Source organism: Hemicordylus capensis, chromosome 5 (genome assembly GCF_027244095.1).
Source record: "Hemicordylus capensis ecotype Gifberg chromosome 5, rHemCap1.1.pri, whole genome shotgun sequence".
Lineage (NCBI taxonomy): Eukaryota > Metazoa > Chordata > Lepidosauria > Squamata > Cordylidae > Hemicordylus > Hemicordylus capensis.
In genome coordinates, this window is record NC_069661.1 from 64,938,568 (window position 1) to 64,959,371 (window position 20,804).

Sequence of the window (20,804 nt, forward strand, 5' to 3'; positions counted from 1 at the left end):
AAATTTACTTCTGCAATTACAAAGGATTTGCTAAAACAAATGTAAGTGTATGCTCTGCAGAGGATACTAGCCATTATATTAAAGAGTACTAAATCATAAGCTACCACTCCAAATATATATTTGGTTTATATGTATCTGAGTTTTAGAAAGACTGTTTCAAACTAACAACTGTTGATCATAAGATGAGTGGAATGAGGCTTTGCCTGAATCACCAAGTCATTAAGGGAGATATGAAAACAGACTGTGCACACTTTTGGAAAGGACACTAGACTGCCAGGGGCATAACTATAATAGGGCAAGGGGAGACAGTTGTCTGGGAGCCCATTGCCTTGGGCCCCCCCCCGAAGCAAGTCACATGACTGACTCCCCCAGCCACGCACCCGCCTGGGCTTCCTTCAGTTGTATTCATCTTCCGAAAGCGATGTGAGTGGTAAGACCTGGAGCTACCAGAACAGTATGTCTTTCTCTAGTACCATTAAATGACTTGCATCGTTCACAATTTACAAAACCTTTTAAAAAATAATTTAGGATGATATTCTATTGTGGCACATAGGGGTGTGTGTGTGTGTGTGTGTGTGAATATATATATATATATATATATATATATATAGAGAGAGAGAGAGAGAGAGAGAGAGAGAGAGAGAGAGAGAGAGAGAGAGAGAGATATTTTATACAGATATAGATAAACACTATGCTTTTTGTTACCACTATTAAGCCTCATTTAAGATTTCTTTACTTCATGAACTGAGCTTCAGTGGGGGGGGGGCATTTTAAAATCTTGTCTCTGGGCACATTCTAACCTTGTTATGCCCCTGAAGACTGTAAAGTTGTTGTAAGCTTTCCTATGTCCATAACACGTGTGCCCATATGCACACACACGTTTGCATTCAACAATGCCCTTTCAATAGTGCTAAGCCAGAGGGAAAGTAACCCCAAATCCAAAGAAGTTCCTCCATTTACACAAGTTCTTTTACAAAAGGTCTTTTCAAAATCTTTTGATGGTCCACTGCTAAAATGTATATCTTCCTTCTCTACTATGTTTCCTGTACTGTAGTGCAATACTTGATACCTCATGGCTCAGACCGTGAGAAGTCTCACACAGTGCTTGGAAACGAGTTCATGGAAAAGCACCAAGTCATTTTCTTGTTCTTCTCACTGGCTGATATGCTGTGCAATCCAGTGCTGGTGTTTCCGACATGCTAGAGTGCTGTATATGTAAAAAGCAGCTCCACAGGTGTTGTAGAGGTGGGCAGTTGGGTAATGACCTACAATAGCACGTGGGCACTTCTGCAGTGCTATTTCCATTGGCAACAATAGCAATGACACACTGTTTTAGGTCTTTACACAACTGCCAACCTCTGCAACACTCCCAGGATTGTCTTTCACACAGAAGCCCCGGCATACTAGAAATGTCAGCATTGAGTTGTGCAGCACCTTGGCCATTCTTCTTTAGATTCAAGCCAATTATTTGCCAGTTATTTGTGCAACAACTGGCAAATCTACAGAATTTACACAGGCCAATATTTGGGAAAGTTTATATAAACTCTGAATATACTCTCAAGAAAAAAACTGTCTTCAGCCAGAGAAAATCCAAAGTAACCATATAAAGCCCAGCAGTGGCTCTCCAGTCCTGCAACATGAGATCTGTTAGCTGAAGATGCTACGGATTGAATCTAGATATGTCTGCATACAACGTATGCGCTATACCACTGTGTTCCTGCAATTTTTACCATCATTTTAAAAATTTAAATATGCCCCACCTCTCAAAGATTCCCAAGTCTGCTTTTATTGTGGTAAATAAAAATTAAGTAAACGATAAAAGAGCAAAACCTTTAAAAAGAAAGAGTAGGGACAGGAAGAATATCTGTTATGCAAACAGGCCATTTGTCACTTTCATGTGGTAGGTTAATTAAAATTCTAAAAAGGGTTTCCAAAAGCTGAATACCTCTCAAGCTCTGAATTCATAGGGCTGACCTTGGACTTTCTCAGAATGATTTTTAATGCAGTCTGTTATCAGCAAAACCCGTTCAAAACACATGCCCCATCTGCCAGTACCCCATTTGCAAAAGAACTTCTTATACTTGCAGACAGTGCAGCTTCTGCCTAATTCCCTCTCTCCTCTAAATACCAGCTGTATGATAATGAGCTCACACAGCTGAAAAATACTGCACAGTAACAAAGCTGGTACGAAATGGGCAGAACAACGCTCCCACTCAAAGAAGCAGTTGCAGCATGAACTTTGCAGATTAACCATTGAACAGAGGTGGGGGAGGCTTGGAAAAAAGAAAAGAAGGGCCTGTACAGATAGTGAGAGTATGTATGTATGTATGTATGTATGTATTTAGAAGAGAGTGACTGACTCAAGAAGGGGTATAAGCAGCCAATGAAAAGCCCAAGTTCTAAAGTACTTTTGTTAAACTGCATGAACTGATTCTTCAATTTTTCCTGCAGCTTATTTCTCATGCACTAATGATATGCCTACTGCCTTTCTGATAACTTGCAAGTTCAGTCTGTTTCCAAAAACAGAGCAACTTGTTAATGCAAATTTTCTATTGATTAAGAAACTTCTCCATAAGCTACAGGGGGTTATATGGAGGAAAATACACATGAATTAACAAACACTATTTCCCTTTTAAAAGTTTCTTCCACTAGGGACTGACCAACAATTACACTCTTCGAGGTTTACATAGCGTCATCTTAGTTTAAAGAGCTCTTTGTTCAATAACGCTTCTGTTTTGTTGCACATAATTCACATTTGCAACTGAGCTGTAAGAAACGTCAGGCTGGATTTGGAAAACCATGCATGATTGCAGGTACATCTGGTTTCAGCTTACTTGTTTGGATATTTAGCTAACCAAACACTTTGTACCACAGTAGCTCAAACTTAATGCCAAGTAAAATCACAACTGATATAAAGTTATGTAGATTAAGCTAGTAGTGGAGGAATAAAGACTGGAGATGAATGATGAACTAGATGCAAATTGGACCAATCCAGCTAGGCAACTAATTTCAGGGCTTGCTTCAGAATTATGGAGAACAAAGATGTGAGCATGCACCATGAATACTTACAGAATTTAGCACTAGGCATAACAAGTACATACAGTTTTTAGACTATGGTCAAACTAAGGTTTAGGACTATGATCTTCTAAACTACAGTTTAGGAGGCTCGTAAATGAGTCACAGTGGGCCCTGGGCTTGCATGCTCCCTGTTCTGTTCATGTGCATGGGGAGGAAATATATAAAACTTCCATTTCCAGTTTCAATTCCCAATTCATCCAGATACAAGAAACTGTATTTTGTTAAAACCACTTAGCAAACCAGATCAAACACCTATGCTTGTTGTCTATGCTTATCTATGCTTGTTGAACTTCAGCAAAACAACCACTAAACAAATAAGTGCAGACAATACAATCGTCAGTTCTTTCAATTTTTACCTTCTTTTCAATAGCTTTGGCTCGTCTACTGCAAATTTGCCAACTGTGAGGGTTTCCAGGAATGGAACCCACGCAGTTGGTGAAGGACGACTGTACTGATTGAAACGGACCGATGGTCTAAGTATAAGGTCACATTGTGTGTTCAAACAGGAAACTACAGTTTATCACAAATAATAAATTTTAGATTTATCACAAAAAAGAAATTCCCATAAGAAAATAGAAAGAAATTTTAAATGTCTTTCTACTGCATGTGAAAGCGAGAGAGAAGCATATGACCCTCAGGCATGCTACAACTTGTATCACAGTCCTCTAAACCAAGCTTCAGAGCAGGGGTAGGCAACATGTGGTTCTTCAGATGCTGCTGAACTACAACTCCCATCACACTCAGCCATGATTTATGGCTGAGGATGATGCAAACTGTAGTTCAACAACATCTAGTGAGCCACATGTTGCCTAACTCCGCTTTAGAGGATTGTCCAGGTTTGATCTATGTATGTCCTAAAGTATACATCAGGCAAGATAGTGAATACATTGCATACAATTGCTATGCAGTAAGTATTTTTCCTAAACCAAAAAAATATAAAACTCATTCTCAAAACGTAGTGTAATATTTCAATGGCTGTAACATGCCAACTTTGAAACTCTTTCCCTCATTAAAAGTAATCATTTCAGGAAGAACCATTTTGAATTTCATAGCTCACACATAAACAAATTTTCCATTTAATACAGAAATAAGCCTTGACCAAACCCAACTCAGTAGGCAACATACCAACGCAAACCAAATTGACATGCTAATTCTGACAACTGACATACAATCTGATGATTGTATGATTGCAAGACAAGGTTGATATTAAAAAATTGAGGTGTTTAAAAAAATCAATTTAAAGAAAATTTAAATGGAATTTTATTTAAATCAATTTTTAATTTAAATTGGATTTCAATTTTTAAAAAAACCAATTCATTAAAAAGAATCTAGGTCAAAGATATAATCATGAATATTAATCATAACTTCTAATTACATTCTATGAACATGTTAACAGAAGTAGATGGAGATGAGAGATAAAAGACCTGATCAATCTTATTCTGCAGGTGGTGCATATGCAGCACATACATATGCACACACCAATCAGAATCAAATGTATTACAGTCAATGACCAGACAAAAGATATAATACAACAGCACAGAATACATCATTGTATACCAATCTATTTACAGTGACGGGGCGGAGAGAGGGTGTCCTGCCTGTGTGTGTGTGTGTGTGTGTGTGTGTGTGTGTGTGTGTGTGTGAGAGAGAGAGAGAGAGAGTGTTTAAAATATGTATTAAGGTATATTAAACAAGAAGAATATACTTTTACTAGAAAATGATAATTAAATAGAATTTTCCTGACTAGTGATTTAAATCATTAGAATTGAGTCCTTCTGTGAAGAAATTTAAATTATGAATTAAATTGAATCAATCCAGTTTCAAATTCCCAAGGACTGCTTATCTAGTAATCAGTACTTCAGTCAAAGGGTTGTATGACTGTAGACACTTTAGTCAAGGATTATTTCATAATCTTTAACATACCTTAATCATACGTTAAACAGTAAAGAACTGTAGAAAGTGATGCAATATGTACTGGGCACGTTTGTGAATACTGCAATATTTTTATACATTAGTTTCATACAGCTTTTCAGAAACACATTAGAGTGTTGAAGACAGATATGTCTAGGTTCTCTATAACAGCACCCATTAATTCACACTGGAAACCAATTCCTGCATGTTCTACTCAAAATGTTGATAATCAGAAATGAAGTGCAACACAAATGAGATTTATTTATTTATTTGGGATTTGATACTACATACTACTGCTTACAATCAACATTATTGATGACAGCCATTCTTAACTCCAAATGTTATAAACTATTCAAAAGAACATTAGTTTTTCCAATATACATCTCATCTTTCACTACCTAGCGGATTTTTTTAAAAAGGGTGGGGGGGGGAATAATTAATATTAATAGAAATTAGGATAAGCTTTCCATTCCACATCCAATACCTGAAGTACAAGAAGAAAAACTTAATTTACAAGCTACACTCACTGTTTTGCTGTGATAAAATTTACTAATAATTAGAATATCCACAATTCTGGCAGTATCTGCAGAGTAACACCAAGCTTTCAGAGTACATATTAAATTGCAACACTTGGAACTTAAAAACAGTACTACACTGCCCCTATATGTTCATAGATGGAAGAACATCTCAACCTATACTTCCGACACTCAGTTGAAATAGTTAAACAGTCATATCCATTCTAAGTGTGTACACTATAAGTTTTCTGTGCAAATAGAAAAATGTGTATTCAGAAAAAAGGAGTGTTTTGGATGCTTAGATCCTGCAAACATGTTTCTGGAGAATGGCTGAAGGCTTTGACAGTATCTGGATGAAAACTGCCTGGGAACTCCATATACGCTGAGCTCCTTGCAGTTAAAAATAAAATTCTACATACTGCCATGCATGAGTGTGCTGGATGTATTTTGTTTTATTGTGTTTCAGCATTGTTTATTGATTGTTGTATTGGACATATTTGCTACTTCTATATTTGCTGGTCAATGGCTGTAATAAAATTGATGATGATGATGATGATGATGAGTGTGCTGGCTTGTCCCAGCCCCATGCTCTTAAACTGCACACCCCATTCTTCACAGCATGTGTCTGTGGAGACAGATGCCATAACTGAGGAGAGACACTCTCTGCAAGTGAAATGCCACAGGGTAGATCTCTCCACAAGTACAGGGCTTTTCTCTGTAGAAATATGCTTTATCTGAAATCATGGTTGAAGAGCACATTGGCACCAGGTGGTGGGGGGGCTGAAGCTCCTCAGTGCACTCTCATGGATACTGTAAAGGTTAAGTCATGGGCGCAACTGGGAGAAGCAGCCAGGGCATGTGCCCTAGGCACCACTGAGGGGGGGTGCCATGACAGTGCCTGCTACCCCCCACCCCATTGCCCACCTGCCCAGCCCCAAGGCCCCTTAGCCACTTGCCCTCCTGCTTGCCTTTCCCTCTGGCCTAGGATCAGAGTGGCCTGAAAACTGCAGAGCTCCTTCTCTGCCCGCCTCTCAGCTGATTGGCAGGTGGGCGGGGCTTCCAGAGAGGCCTCTGTGCAGGCCTCCCTGAAGCCTGAACTCGGAAGTCCCCAAGCAAGGAAGGAGGCAGGCAAAGTTCTCTGCAGCAGACCCTCTGCCCAGACCATCCAGCACAGCTTTTACCAGGTAGAATGTGAATTCTGTTTTTGTGGTTACCACCACCACCCCATATATAGGGATCTGCTTGCCATAGGGCTTTGATTGGGGGTGGGGAAGACTGAGAAGTCTCTGAATATTTAATTTAAAACAGACTGGAAAATTTGCTGGCTTTAAAAACAAAAACTATCTAAAAAGGCCTATAAGTGGCTTGTTTCATGGCAGAAAATTACAAAAACTTCTGGAACAAACAATATTATATCCATTCATTCATTCATAAATGCACTTGTGTTCAAGTTGTTCAAGGTCTGAGTGAGAACTGTGAAACATGTGTTGTCCTTTTATTTTATTTTTCTTGTGTGTGAACTGCTCCCCAATAACTCGCAGGTACATCTGGTCAACATGTGAATGCAGCACCTCCATTCCAGAAGAAGATGTGGGTTAAAGCCTCATGGGAAAAACTTCCTGGAATCAAACTTTACTGAATTTGTTCAGAATCCTGAGAAAACATACACAGGCTCACACTGCATGGTTGAAAGACTCCTTTGCTAATCTGCAGCAAGGGGCCCATTTTAATAATTAGTGTTTCTAGTGTGTTCTAGGCATTAAAAGTAGCACAAATATATAGTACTCAATGTATATCACTATATATTGTGAAGTGTGTGTGTGTGTGTGTATTCAATGAAATGTATTTCCAGACAGCATACTTATTTTGAAATATCAGACTTAAATCCTTGGGGGCCTGAAGTGTGCGGAGGCCCTGGACTTTGAGGGGCTGGGGGCCCATTTCAAAATCTCGTCTTGGCCCATTCCAACCTTGCTATGCCCCTGGCGGAATAGATACTTATGTACTGATCATTACACATGGGTTTCTGCACAACACCTGCACAGAAGAAACTTCCATGTAGAAAAATGTGTTTCTTGTAAATTGACCCTGAATTTTCCATCCATGACTGGGATATCTGAGAGTTAGAATCAATAATAAAGAAACAGCACACTGTTTGTGACAGGAAGGGGAAAATTACAATAATTTCTTAGTCTGGCAGGGGCTGGTTTTGGCCCTGGCAGAACTTGGCTGTCTGCTCCTGTTGCAAATTCCTCTGTCTAGTATGGCAAACTAATGTATCCTCCTCCCTCCTTGTGCCAAAGTAAGCACTAGTGTGGTGAATGCACATATACCTCATCATGAACCAACAGTCATCACAAGACAAAGGCTGGCAGGAATCATTCACTGGTTTATAGGCTCCCCACCCCCACCACCTTTTTCTTCACCTATTTTACTAGTGGCTATTTGGGCAGGTGATCCTCTAGGACAAAGTCGTGTCTCATCACATGCTTTTAAAAAGAGAACTATTAAAACTATTTTACTAGTGGCTATTTGGGCAGGTGATCCTCTAGGATAGTGTTTCTCAACCACCGGTCCCTGGACCGCTGCCGGTCCCCGAAGGGTTGAGTGCTGGTCCCTGACTGGGAGTCAAACCCCCCTCCAACTGAAATCAATTCCTCAATTTTGCACATGGCACGGAAGAGGAAGAGTATCACGGAGGCATGGGACCCTTCTTGTGCCTTGCCTCCACGTGCTGCTGAGATCTTCCTACAGCTATCTTATTCCCTATCTTTACAGCTTCAAACTGTATGCGATGCGGGGGCATGGAGGAAAAAGTATGGCAGTGGGCGCCACTTGAAGGGCTGCTGGTTCTTGCATGCTCATTGTTTGCAGCCAAAGGTTGGTTGATTGAAACCCAGCTGCCTGTTGTGGTTGAGGCGCCTTGAGAGGGAACACTGTTTCCCTCTTGCATCAGTGGGGCTTGCTTGTATGTTGTTTTCATTGGCCCCATGTAGCTTTTGAATTTTTCTAATGGCCCAACATCCCCTCTCCATTGAGTAATCACAAGCACCTCCACTCCAGACATACTGGAGACAAATTTGTTCACCCAGGCTTTTAGATTCAGGGGTTCTCAACCTTGGGTACCCAGACGTTGGTGGACTTCTACTCCCATAATCCCCAGCCATAATGGCCAAATGCCATTGTTGTTGGGGGTTATGGGAGTTTAACTGAGGGAACCAAGGTTAAGAACCCCTAATATTCAATGTTTGCAAAATATTCCAAATTTAATTATTTTAATGCTTATATTATTTTCATTCTAAACTGCCCAGAGATGCAAGTTTTGGGCAGTATAGAAGTCTGATAGATAGATAGACAGACAGACAGACAGACAGATAGACAGACTTGAAACCCCTTTACTAAGTACTGGTCCGGGAAACTGCGCATGAAGAATGTAGCGGTCCTTGAAACTCTGCACGAAGAATTTAGCGGTCCTTGACTCCAAAAAGTTTGAGAAACACTGCTCTAGGACAAAGTCTCTGTCTCATCACATGCTTTTAAAAAGAGAATATGACACTTGGAATCTTCACATAACTCCCGACGGTTGTTCTAAGTCTTTAACAGAGATGGCTCATGTTTTCAGGTTTTGATCAACAACCATGTCTAGATGGTACAGTGTTCCTTTTAACAGGGATTTCCAAATATTGTTGACTACAAGTCCCATCATCAACAGGGGCGCAATTTCAGTGCTTGCCCTAGGCTCTATTTTCCCTAGATACGCCCCTGGGATCAGTTGTGCCATCGAGTCAGTGCCGCTGTCAACTCCTGGCGACCACAGAGCCATGTGGTTTTCTTTGGTAGAATACAGGAGGGGTTTACCACTGCCATCTCCTACGCAGTAGGAGATGATGCCTTTGAGCATCTTCCTATATCACTGCTGCCCAATATAGGGGTTTCCCATAGTCTAGGAAACATACCAATGGGGATTCAAACCAGGAACCTCTTGCTCCCTAGGCAAATTACTTCCCCACTACACCATTAGGTGGTTTTCTGTAGATACTGTACCTGGGTACCATGTCTACAGCTTCCTGACACCTGAACTGGGCTAACTGTGTGTGTTCCCAGGCATTCCTTTTAATCCTGTTTCCTTTGGATGAAGATTATAATATCATAGAGGGAATGGGCATGTAGGAAACAGGAGAGAAAGAGGACACCCTCATCACGTATTCCTTTACTAACTCTGTATAACACAGAAGACCAAGTTTGAGATTGAATATCAGCTTCATCTCCCATAAAGCTGGGAAAGGAAAGTTGTGGAGAGCAGGAAAGAAAAGCTGTCCTTTTTCCTTTCCTTCCTCCTGAAACATCCCTATATAGTGCAAAGAGGGGAGTTTGTTTTGTTTTTTAGTCTCACAGCACATATCCTTTAGCTATAAACCCTGCAATTTTAAGACATATTCTATCTTTAAATTACTAGGAACTTGGATAATCATGTAAGTTCCCAGGGCCATTCTGTTTTGTTTTTTAAAATTTTATTTAAATAAATAAATAAATAAATTTCCAAACTTATAAGTGTATATACTTTTATTATAAATACTTCTGTAAACCTAGAGCAGGTCTGCTCAACTTAGGCCCCCCACATCTGTTCTGGAACTACAACTCCCATAATCCCCAGTAGCCAATAGCCAGGGATTATGGGAACTGTAGGGCGACATCTGCAGGAGGGCTGAAGCTGAGCAGCTCTGACTCACGAGAGTTCTCCAAGTATGCAGAAACCACTAGCTTATTTTTGTGTGGCCCTGCTTTGCTTCCAAACTGATTGGGCCATCTGAGCTCACTATTCACATATTAGATATGACCACGATGGCCCAACAGTCGCAGGCAGCCCCCCCACCCCATAACCTGTTGTGTGGCCTTCAGAAGATTTCTTTGAAAAAGCAGTATCTGTAGCGGACTGCCCCTTTTCCCACTCTAGGCAGAAAAAGGCAATTGAGTTTTGGAAACTCATTTCAAGTTACCAATTCTTGGAACTAAATGACTTTTCAAAAACAACTACTTCCATGCTCGTCTTGTGGTAGTAGGCATGAATTGTCTCCTTTACTAAGCAGGGTCTACCCTGGTTTGCATTTGAATGGGAGACTCAGAGAGACTCCTGCCTGTAACCTTGGAGAAGATGCTGCCAGCCTGTATAGACAATTCTGAGCTAGATGGGCCAATGGTCTGACTTCTTATGTTCCTATGCTTGGAAGGACACATATGTGAGAGCAAATTTATACCTCTCAAAGACAAGTCACACAAAGCACTTCCAGGGGGGGAGGGGCAACTGGTGAAAACCTTCCTGCCAGGTACAATGTAACTCTGGATTACTTACACTGTGGAGGAGTTTTGTATGCTGCACCTCGGCTTCTTATGGCTGAAATCAACATTTCAGCCATTGATAATGGTTCTTAAACAATCATTGGTTTGGGGTAGGTTTTATTCTCCCACGGCCCCACAGATTACTACAACAAACATGTGCTAATAGACATTTCCTTTACTTTATATGCTGAAAAGAGAGGGTGAAACCAGAGTGCTAAAGCACTGATTCATGAAATTACTGCCCCCCTCAAAAAATCCTGAATGCATTTCAAGCTCTTTCTCTTCTTTAGAGGCAACTATGAATGAGATATGTTGTACAATATGACATTAAGTTATTTTAATTTGAAGATATTTAACATTCCATGGAATATTAGATGATACAGCATTACGTTTTTATTAGCTAATCTATCTAGTAAGAGCTTGAATTGCATGAGGCATTTTGGGGAGTCATTTTATAAAAGAGTTTTTAGCACAGTTTTTCGCCTTTGGAGGGAAGCTCACATTGGTGCCAATTCTTCTCCACTCCTTTGCTTTCTTAATATTATCTTCCATACCTTGATTGTGAACTTTCCAGGTTATATTTGACCAGTCACTCTTTATTATCCAGAATGCCAATCCTTAAAGGCATAGATCAAACACATTTTACCAAGTACACACACTACGTTTTGTCTTTTGCAAAAGTCTAAATAAATGGAAGTTAAAATATCAAGTTCTCCATAGTAGATGTATGTTAAACATCAGGACTGTAAAGATACTGGCCCTAGTCAAATTGTTTCCAGAGAATGACGTCCCAAATGAATATTCATGACCCAGCCAAAGTTATGTGGAAACCAGCTTCTATGCATAGTTTTCCCTTCCTGGATTTGGAAGACAAAATGTAACCTCTGTGTGTTTGTGAGGAGGGAGGGAATACATCTCCTGGCTTGCCCTCCCAACTCTCAATTTCATTGTTATCTGACAACATCATATACTATTCATAATCTTACAACAGTGTTCTCTCTGTGACTCAAACTTTTAATTGGAACAGCAGTACTTAGCTTTCTTTACCATCAGTAACTATTTTTCAATATGAACCATCTGTGTAAAGTGGTAGGAAATGCCATCCCTCTCGAACAATGTTGGTAAAAGGAATAATCACTTAAAGACTACACAGAAGGCAGCTCAAGTTTTATTTGTTGATTAACACATACCATTGCAGAACACACTGGAGTCATTCATGGCCTTAAATGTTTTATGCAAAAATTGCAGAATGTCTAGGGAAAATAGGTTGAGACTTCTAACAATGTCATGAAACTAATTTGTTTTCAGAACAATAGGCCAGGGATCTTCCATGTTTGAGGGGGACCTATCTTATGGTGGGGGAGCAAGAGCTGCAAGTGGAGGTGTGGCTCTACATTCCAACTTAAATGCAGCAAATAATTTTCATTCATCACACTTGCCATGGTAACTGGGGCACCACTATCTGACAAACACATCAAGCCCCAGTCTTTCTCCCAACATTAGAGCAGGACTGCTGGAAGAAGTGCATCCCCATAGTTGCATGCTGATCTCCCACCTTTCCCCAGGTGCTATGTTGGGAGGATGGCAGAGGGTTATGGCAGAGGGTTATAGGTCAGTCTATGTTAAGGTGCTCAAAGCATCTTGCTCATGCAGGACCAAGTAAGAGAACATCATGCCTTGCTTTTCTGCTGTTGAGTGCCCTGGCCAAGCAATGGTTAAATGGTCCCACACCACCTGTTTCTGCTCAAGAGCCAAGTTTCTGCTTGGCTGCTGTGGCACTTGGAGTTATCAAAAACAGACCCCCCCTTTCCTTGAGCATGAAAGGCAGCTTCTTTGGCAACCCCAACTTTTTTTGGCTTAACAACAAAAGGCCAAGCAAAAATTGTTAATTGGGGACTTCTACTTAAATGCCTATTTTGAGTGAAAGTCATCTTGTTATTTCAGAATATTTAGGCTTTTGATGAAGTTTTTAACCTAACACACAAAGTGACTTTGCTACAGGAAAAATTACAACTTGGGGAGAAAAAAACGTATTTCGGATCCAATGCTAAGTATGAATATTGATACTACAGAAAGGAATAGCTCAAGACAGATTCAAATTATCTCTCAAGCATAAACACATATTTATTTAGTATAACAATACATATACACACCACTTTTTAGATAAACTTCCCAAAGTAATTGGGAAATAATACAATCACTAAGACAAACACACAAAACAGAAACAATATGAAGCCAGAATAAAACCACTAATTGTACTCACACACACTAAAAAGCCTATACACCTGCTACAGAATCAAAGTCATATGCATACATACACACGCACACATGCACACACCCCCTACAGTATGGTACTAAGCATAGATTAATCCAAGAATACAAAACTCTAAACAAGGAGGTTACTGTGGTTCATAACAAAATACAATGAATATTTATATACTGCTTATCGACAAAAGTTCCCAAAGTGGTTTACATAGATACAAATAAAGACAGATCCCTGTCCCCAAAAGGCTCACAATCTAAAAAAGAAACATGACAGCCACCAGCAACAGCCACTGGAGGTATGTTGTCATGAGTTTGGATAGGGCCAATTGCTCTCCTCCGGCTAAATAGAGAGAATCACCACTTTTGAAAGGTACCTCTTTGCTCAGTTAGCAGGGGACTGAGAAAGTTTGGCAGTAATAAGGATTTGTGATAGAAAAAATGGCAAAAAGAGAAAAGGGGGAGAAGGAGGGAGGAAGGTGTGTGGGTGTCAGGGGATTAGAAAACTACAAGCATTTTGTGAAGCTAGATCCAATTTCATAATCGTTTACAGATACAGAAGAGTAAAGGGCCAGTGAGTGACTACTGTGCATTTTCTAGGTTTGCAATGATTGTTTTTTGAACTAATTATAAGTAACAGTAATTTCTTTCACTGCTTTCATTCTCTTTCACTGCTGATGGATTTCATCACAGAGATTTTAACACAACATCTGCCTTGTATTCCCCAACGTAACATTGCATACTTGAGACTATGACACCCAATATCTGACATGTTTATTCTTCAAAGAAAATAAAAACATCTCTTATGCACACTTATTTTTCATTCTCAATACAAAAGCATGAACACAGTTTTCAGGCTTCCATGAAGCACTGTAAAATAATCAAAGCTAATGACCACTCTGGTGGTCTTGTTAGCAACTGATTTCTCCTCACAGTATTTTGGAGGCCATTTGACCTTGGAGCCGATTTCACATAGCAGTTTCTCATGTCTGATGTTATCAAGGTGTGCTAAAAAAAATTATTATTTACTAAGACCCAACATGTTTGCATTGCACTCTGTTCTTCAGGGATACTGACAAAGAACAGCAATATTTTATATTATCTCAAATCATATCCGAAGAGATCAGTACTTTACATTCCCTCATTGAAAGTGGACAACAAAACATCCCAACACTAGCTCATTCAGTCAATCAGCATCAAAGACTTCACCTTCACAAGCACAACATAATATAAACATTTCTAGTTTCAAAAAGAAGGAAAACAAGATGTACACAGTTCACTTGAAAACTGTTTGTTTTAAATTTGAATTGTTTTAAATTTACTTGAAAACTGTTTGTTTTAAATTTGAATTGTTTTAAATTTAAATTTGAAATTTGAACAAAAAAGGGAGAAATTTAGCTCACCAAAAGCGATGGAAATGGATAGAAGAAGAGGGGCAGGAGCCCCGTGTGTCTGATCAGGAGCGTAGACAGGAAGGAACTGGGGACACACCTGAGCATGCTCGGAAAGGTGGGTGGACCTACGACACCTGAAAGACCTGAGACTTCCTGTCTATTAGGAGCAAAGGAGTGGAAGATAACCCTATGTAAGCCGTGACCTCCTACTTCGAGGGAGAAAAGAGCCACACTATATGTTATAAGCTTCAGTGGCCTGCTGTTTAACTTCCTCGTAATTTTAATTCCACCTACAAAGGAATCTTTCAAGGCAGAGCCTCTTGGACTCCCTTCACATCTAAGGCAGAACTTTGCCTTCTGCCCATCTAACTCTGTACAGGGCTGCTCAACTTCGGCCCTCAAGCTGCTTTTGGACTACAGGTCCCATAATCCCCAGCTACAGCTGTCAATAGCCAGAGATTATGGGAACTGTAGGCAACATCTGCAGGAGGGCCAAAGTTGAGCAGCTAACCTTCTGCAAGTGTCACCATCGAGAGTTGGCAATATTCCTGCAAGACAACATTCTGAGATCTGTGAGTAAACATCTACCCACCTCCTAGACAGAGCACTAGAGACACTAGCATCACCACACCTGAGACTGGGCTTCCTCAGCCCGGCCCAAACTTCTTTTCAACTGAATTTAGGTTCACAAGTCTCTTTTATTCCCCAAATGTAATCATTTAGACTGTGAATGCCTTGGGCCCAATAGTATTTTCATACAAATACTACCTAACCTATGGAAGCAGAATATAAATCAAAGGAGAAAGAAACAGTCAATACAACAGCATATATCTTATTTTTTATTTTACATATAAGGCTTTAAAATGTATGTGCTTTTAACAATAAGACATGTTACACTTAACATTACTATTCAGCACTTGTGCAAACCCTGTATTTTATAGTCTATGCTGGTCATAGACTGAAATAAAGACTTGATTATTTTATAGTCTGGTTTAATTTAATTTCTGGCATATGAAAAGATGAAATTGAAATTGTATTGGCACCTAAGTTAGATTTTTCTATTAAGCAAACTGATTTTTGAACAGGTGAATTGTCTTTACAGAAAAGAAAAATATCAATTAATCAAGCTGGTGGGAAACGATTCTAAAAGTTACCCCATATTTATACTGAAGGTTTACACAAGTCAATTATTTGTTTGTAATGCATGTAACAATGATCTGGAAAGGCAGATTCAAGGTTTACAGGATAGGGCAAAAAGCACATCATGATAAAACTGAAGTAAAATGGACATAAGGTCGGCCTCGACATGTATAGTATGCTGACTGCAACCTAGGAAACTCAAGAAAAACAGAAATATTAACCTGTCCCCACTCGCAGTTTCAACTCTAATCTACTGCTAGTCGTGTTTTTTTTTTTTTTAGGGATTCATTTTGCACAACATTCTCTAGATGGTCACTCCAGTACTCTGTTTCCTGGCTTCCTGATGAAAAATAATGCACTACTTAAAAGGTCTAAACTTCTCCCATGAAGTATAGACTGAATCATCCATTGTCCTCCTTCATGGCTATCGTACTGGTCTTTTCCCTTTACGATTACAACCTCTCTCTCTCTCTCTCTCTCTCTTTAATGTTTGTGAATTTGCACCATTACATTCACACATCTGTTCACCCAGACACCTTGTCGTCTGCAAGCAATAATTAAAAACATAGCTACACTAAATTAGACTGGACTTGGCTACTGCCCATTTTAAGGACCCCAATCCTTCCCTTTCTCAGCACAAATGATACTGGAAGGTGTATAGATGCTTCAGTGCTATTTTTAAAGTTCAGTGACTGTGCTATGTAACTTCTTCACACAATGCTAAATTAACTTATGGAATTATCTGCCACAGGATCTGGTGATGACCACAAGGCTGGATGGCTTTAAAAGGGGGCTTAGACATAGTCATGGAGGATAGGTCTATCAATTGCTACTAGTCTGGTGGCTATAGGCCCCCTCCAGCCTCAGAGGCAAGATGTCACTAAATCTCAGTTGCAGGGGAGCAATGGCAGGAGAGGAGGCAAGCCCTCACTCCCTGCCTGTGGGCTTGTCAGAGGCATCTGGGGGCAGGGGCACTGTGTAAAACAGGATGCTAGACTAGATAGGCCTTGGACCTGATCCAGCAGGACTGTTCTTATGAAAGTATATTTTAAAAAAACCAACATCTATTTAATCTGAGAAATGTTTGTGCAGCAAGCATATCAAGCTTACAAGGGGCCAACAAGGGATTAAAACCTGAACTGAAATTAACTGATAAGAGTGTTAACCCTGATAACTGAGCAGACACACCTTTTAAAGTGGTGATTCTCTTATATTTAGCAGGGGGAGAGCAACTGCTCTATCCAACCCCAGCACAGCACTTTTCCAGTGGCTGTTGCTGGTATCTGACTTTATATTTCTTTTTAGATTGTGAGCCCTTTGGGGACAGGAGACCATCTTATTTATGTATTTATTTTTCTATGTACACTTGCTTTGAGAACTTTAGTTGAAGAGCGGTATATAAATATATGATGATGGAGGAGGAGGAGGAGGCTGCCACCTAATGGCCCAGCAGGGAAATGCTTAACAAACAGAAGGTTGCCAGTTCGAATCCCCGCTAGTACTATATCGGGCAGCAGCAATATAGGAAGATACTGAAAGGCATCATCTTATACTGCATGGGAGGAGGCAATGGTAAATTCCTCCTGTGTTCTACCAAAAGAAAATCACAGGGCTCTGTGGGTGCCAGGAGTCGAAATTGACTTGACAGCACACTTTATTTTACTTAGCAGCAGCAGTAGTCGTAGTAGTAGTGTTGGTATAGGTGGGAAAGAAACTGATAAGAGTGTTGGTAAAGGTCTCCTCCCACCACAAGTGGGAGGAGATGGCCTCCCTCTCAAGAGCAAAGAACTTTGCCAATATTATGGAAAGTGCTACCATCTTGAAGATGCTGGATGGGGGGGAGAGAAGAGTCTGTAAATGTGTTGAAGAACAATATGCTATGAGAAAAATGTGGATGGAATGCAGTCATGCTAAAGCAAATAGCCAAGATTGTCTGCATTCTTGTCAGCAGTTGGTGCTATCATGAAAATAAAATGTATGGCAGTGTTATTAATAGCAATTTGTCTTTGGGGAATGTCTGCTATTTGTAGTCTCAGAACAATCAGAAGTGCAGATTGTAATGTAAGCAACAAACACTCCAGACCATACTCAACATTTAATACAATTGTTGTATTTCAGACATTAAGGTGATCATTTCACAATGTGCTTCTCCAGATAAATATCAGGAAAAGCAGTGGTAGCTTGCTACCAGCAGTAGTTTGTAGTTAAGTTTTTGCCAGATAACAGCCATGTTAAATATGGTATAACTTCTCTCTGAGCACTGTGTGAGTTTTCTCCCTGCCAAGCCACCTTAAAGATCCTCCTCCAGCTGAAGGACAGCTGGGATAAAAATCACTTGATGGCACTCAGAGGAAACAAGAGCTGGACGATGTACCTCAGAGGCAGAGCTATATGAGATTATTGCTAGACTTCAGAGACTTGTGATGTGTGTTCTGGGGCCGAGGCATCTATCTAGTTTAGATTCTCCAGGGTTAAAAATGCAATGTCAATATTTTTCAGATTTCAGTTGTACACAGCAGTGAACCAATATAATAATAAAAGGCCAAATACAATATTTGACTATCAGAAGTGTCTTCACTGCACAAAAGTGAAACAGGATATTCTGTTTAATATTACAATGGAATTGCCACCAATAGATGTCTAAACTTGGTAGACACAGACACAGACACAGACACAGACACAGACACACACACACACACACACACACACACAAAAATCAAACTTCAGTATTTATTTCTAACAGTAGAAAATAGTATAAAATATCCAGTGGCCTGGACAGTTCCAATTGAGAGCATAAACTGGAGAACCACACAACACATACTACGAACTCAGCTGGGCTTCAAGCGGCCATTCTTGAAACAGAAGAATATTTCCTATTCTGCAATCAAGGACAGAGCACTACTGTTCAAAGAAAAAACAAAGTACGTCAAACGTTATAGTGGGTTTCCCTCGAGAACTTAAGCAAACCCTTTGGCTTGTTTAAAATCTTGTTTAAGGGATTATGGCTCAAGTTCTCAATAGTGGTAAAAATAAAATGGAAGTTTGATCAAATGATACTTGTGATAAATTTTGAACCTAGACGTTTTACAAAAGAAAATCGAGATGACAAAAGGATAATTTTAGTGCAGTGTTTGGAACATTATAACTGCATGTAAATGATCAAAGACTACCTTGACACTTTCAAGATTAACAGTATAACACTGACTGGGAACTTGCACGACTACAAATAAAATTCATACAAATTCCTCTAGTCTCACTATTTTCACGTGACATAGGAATAGAGAGCAAAATGCCTGTAGAAGTGAACAGACTTCTCAAGTTTGAAGTGACTACACTATAAACTCTGTTTTTGTCAGGTCATCTGCATCTCAGTGAAAGACACCAAGAAACCATCTACAAAAAGGCTTTCGAAACTTTGTAACCTTAACATGCTTCAAGTTGATCCAGGAAGAAGTGCTATATAATGTTCAAGATCCTTATCCAGACACTGACTTATGCCCAGTAAAATTTTGGAATTTCTTTACTTTGTATCAACTCATTTTAGGCTACTGGGTGCATTTTCCATGACTACAATCATCCACTTCCTCCCCAACAGGTCACTTTACTCAGGCCACAAATAGAAATTTCTGTGCACCACAACAGAGGGTCTGCCAAGCAAAATAGTTCCAGGTAACTCTAGCAACATGGTATAGGAAAATGCAACCCCACCCTATACATACACATTCCAAGGTCATAAGCCCATCTGATCAAAAAAGATGAACAGGCAGTCTGTGTGTATGAACAAACCTATTCACTGAAATGGAGAAGGCGACAATTACAAACTGAAGATTATTTCTCTGCTCCCTTTTAATAGTGCCACAGGGAGAGCTGCTCTTCAGGGCAAAGGAAATTGCAGTGACTAGTTGTTTTCTCATTCACATAAGCAGCTAACAAGAAATTTTACTTTTTGGAGAGAACCTAGCTCTATTAAATATCTAGTAGTGCAGACAACAGAAAGAATGTGTTATATCATATGGAAGCTTGTGGAGTATTAGCAAAGGTAGTGTAGCAATACGAGGACTGGGTCTACTGCTAAGAGAAATGGATTAGATTCCACTAGCACAAACTAGATGCCGCTGCCTAAAGGAATATCGAATAAGCACATGCAATCTTCATTATGTGCTTAAAATGAAGGGCAGCAGGTTAGATAGCTGAAAATTGGTCAGTAATCTGAGAGGAAAGGTATGGTTTCCAAAGTTCAATGAACAATGTTCTTAAGATTGCATACTTTGCTAAAGAACCAGTTGAAAAGCGGTATATAAACAGTAATAGTAGTAAACCACCATTAATTCTGGTGTTGTGGCAGCTCAATTGAAGCATGAACCAAGAACAGTAAGCCTCTTTGGAAACAGTTTAATTATAGTGAAGTATGTGGACCTTTAATGGATGCCCATGCCCAAGAAAAAGCAACTAACAATTCAGACTTTAGAGTAAACCACAAGAAGTGGGGAAAATTAAGTCGGCATTGTGTAATTTATGGTTTACACATTATACATATTTACTGAGATTAATGCAATGCTTACACAGTATTGCAGATGTGAACAAAGCTACATATTTAAACATTTTACAATCTGAAAACTGGGTATCATTGGTTCAGATTATGTTCTAAAGCACCACATCCATGATTATTTCAAGTATGAGCCACATATGCTGTTTTCAAGTTTAAAACATAACATTACAATATTGGTTTGTACCAATTCCAGTATTCTTAATATGAAGAGAACTAATAACTAGTGCTGAACCCCAGTTTGTTTCTTGACAAAAGTATTTTTTTTTAAACCAGATGGCAAACTGTTGTTTCTGTGACCATTTATAGTAATGTACTCAACAGAAGCTGAATATAACTAGTGCTAGAGATGCATAAGACATGAACTGTCAGATCTCATAACAAAAATATTTTTACTAGCAAGGATTACTATACATGTTTCAGAGATTTTTGACTGCTACATGATTGAGTTCAAACAAGGAGAAAATGGGTATCAATCAAATCAAGGTTTAAATAATTTTCAGTTCAAAATATCAGTCATTCTTAGAACTCTGAAATTTACTTCAGAGTTGTTTATCTTGTGGAACCTACTCTGGTCACCAGCAATTTACATTTCATCAAACAATAACCTTTAAAACTTCC

General features: G+C 39.5%; 1 protein-coding gene across 4 annotated transcripts in view; it reads right to left on the reverse strand.

Moving 5' to 3' along the window:
* Positions 1–20,804, reverse strand: part of FBXW7 (F-box and WD repeat domain containing 7) — a 223,751-nt gene that overhangs the window by 83,735 nt on the left and 119,212 nt on the right. The window lies entirely within an intron of this gene.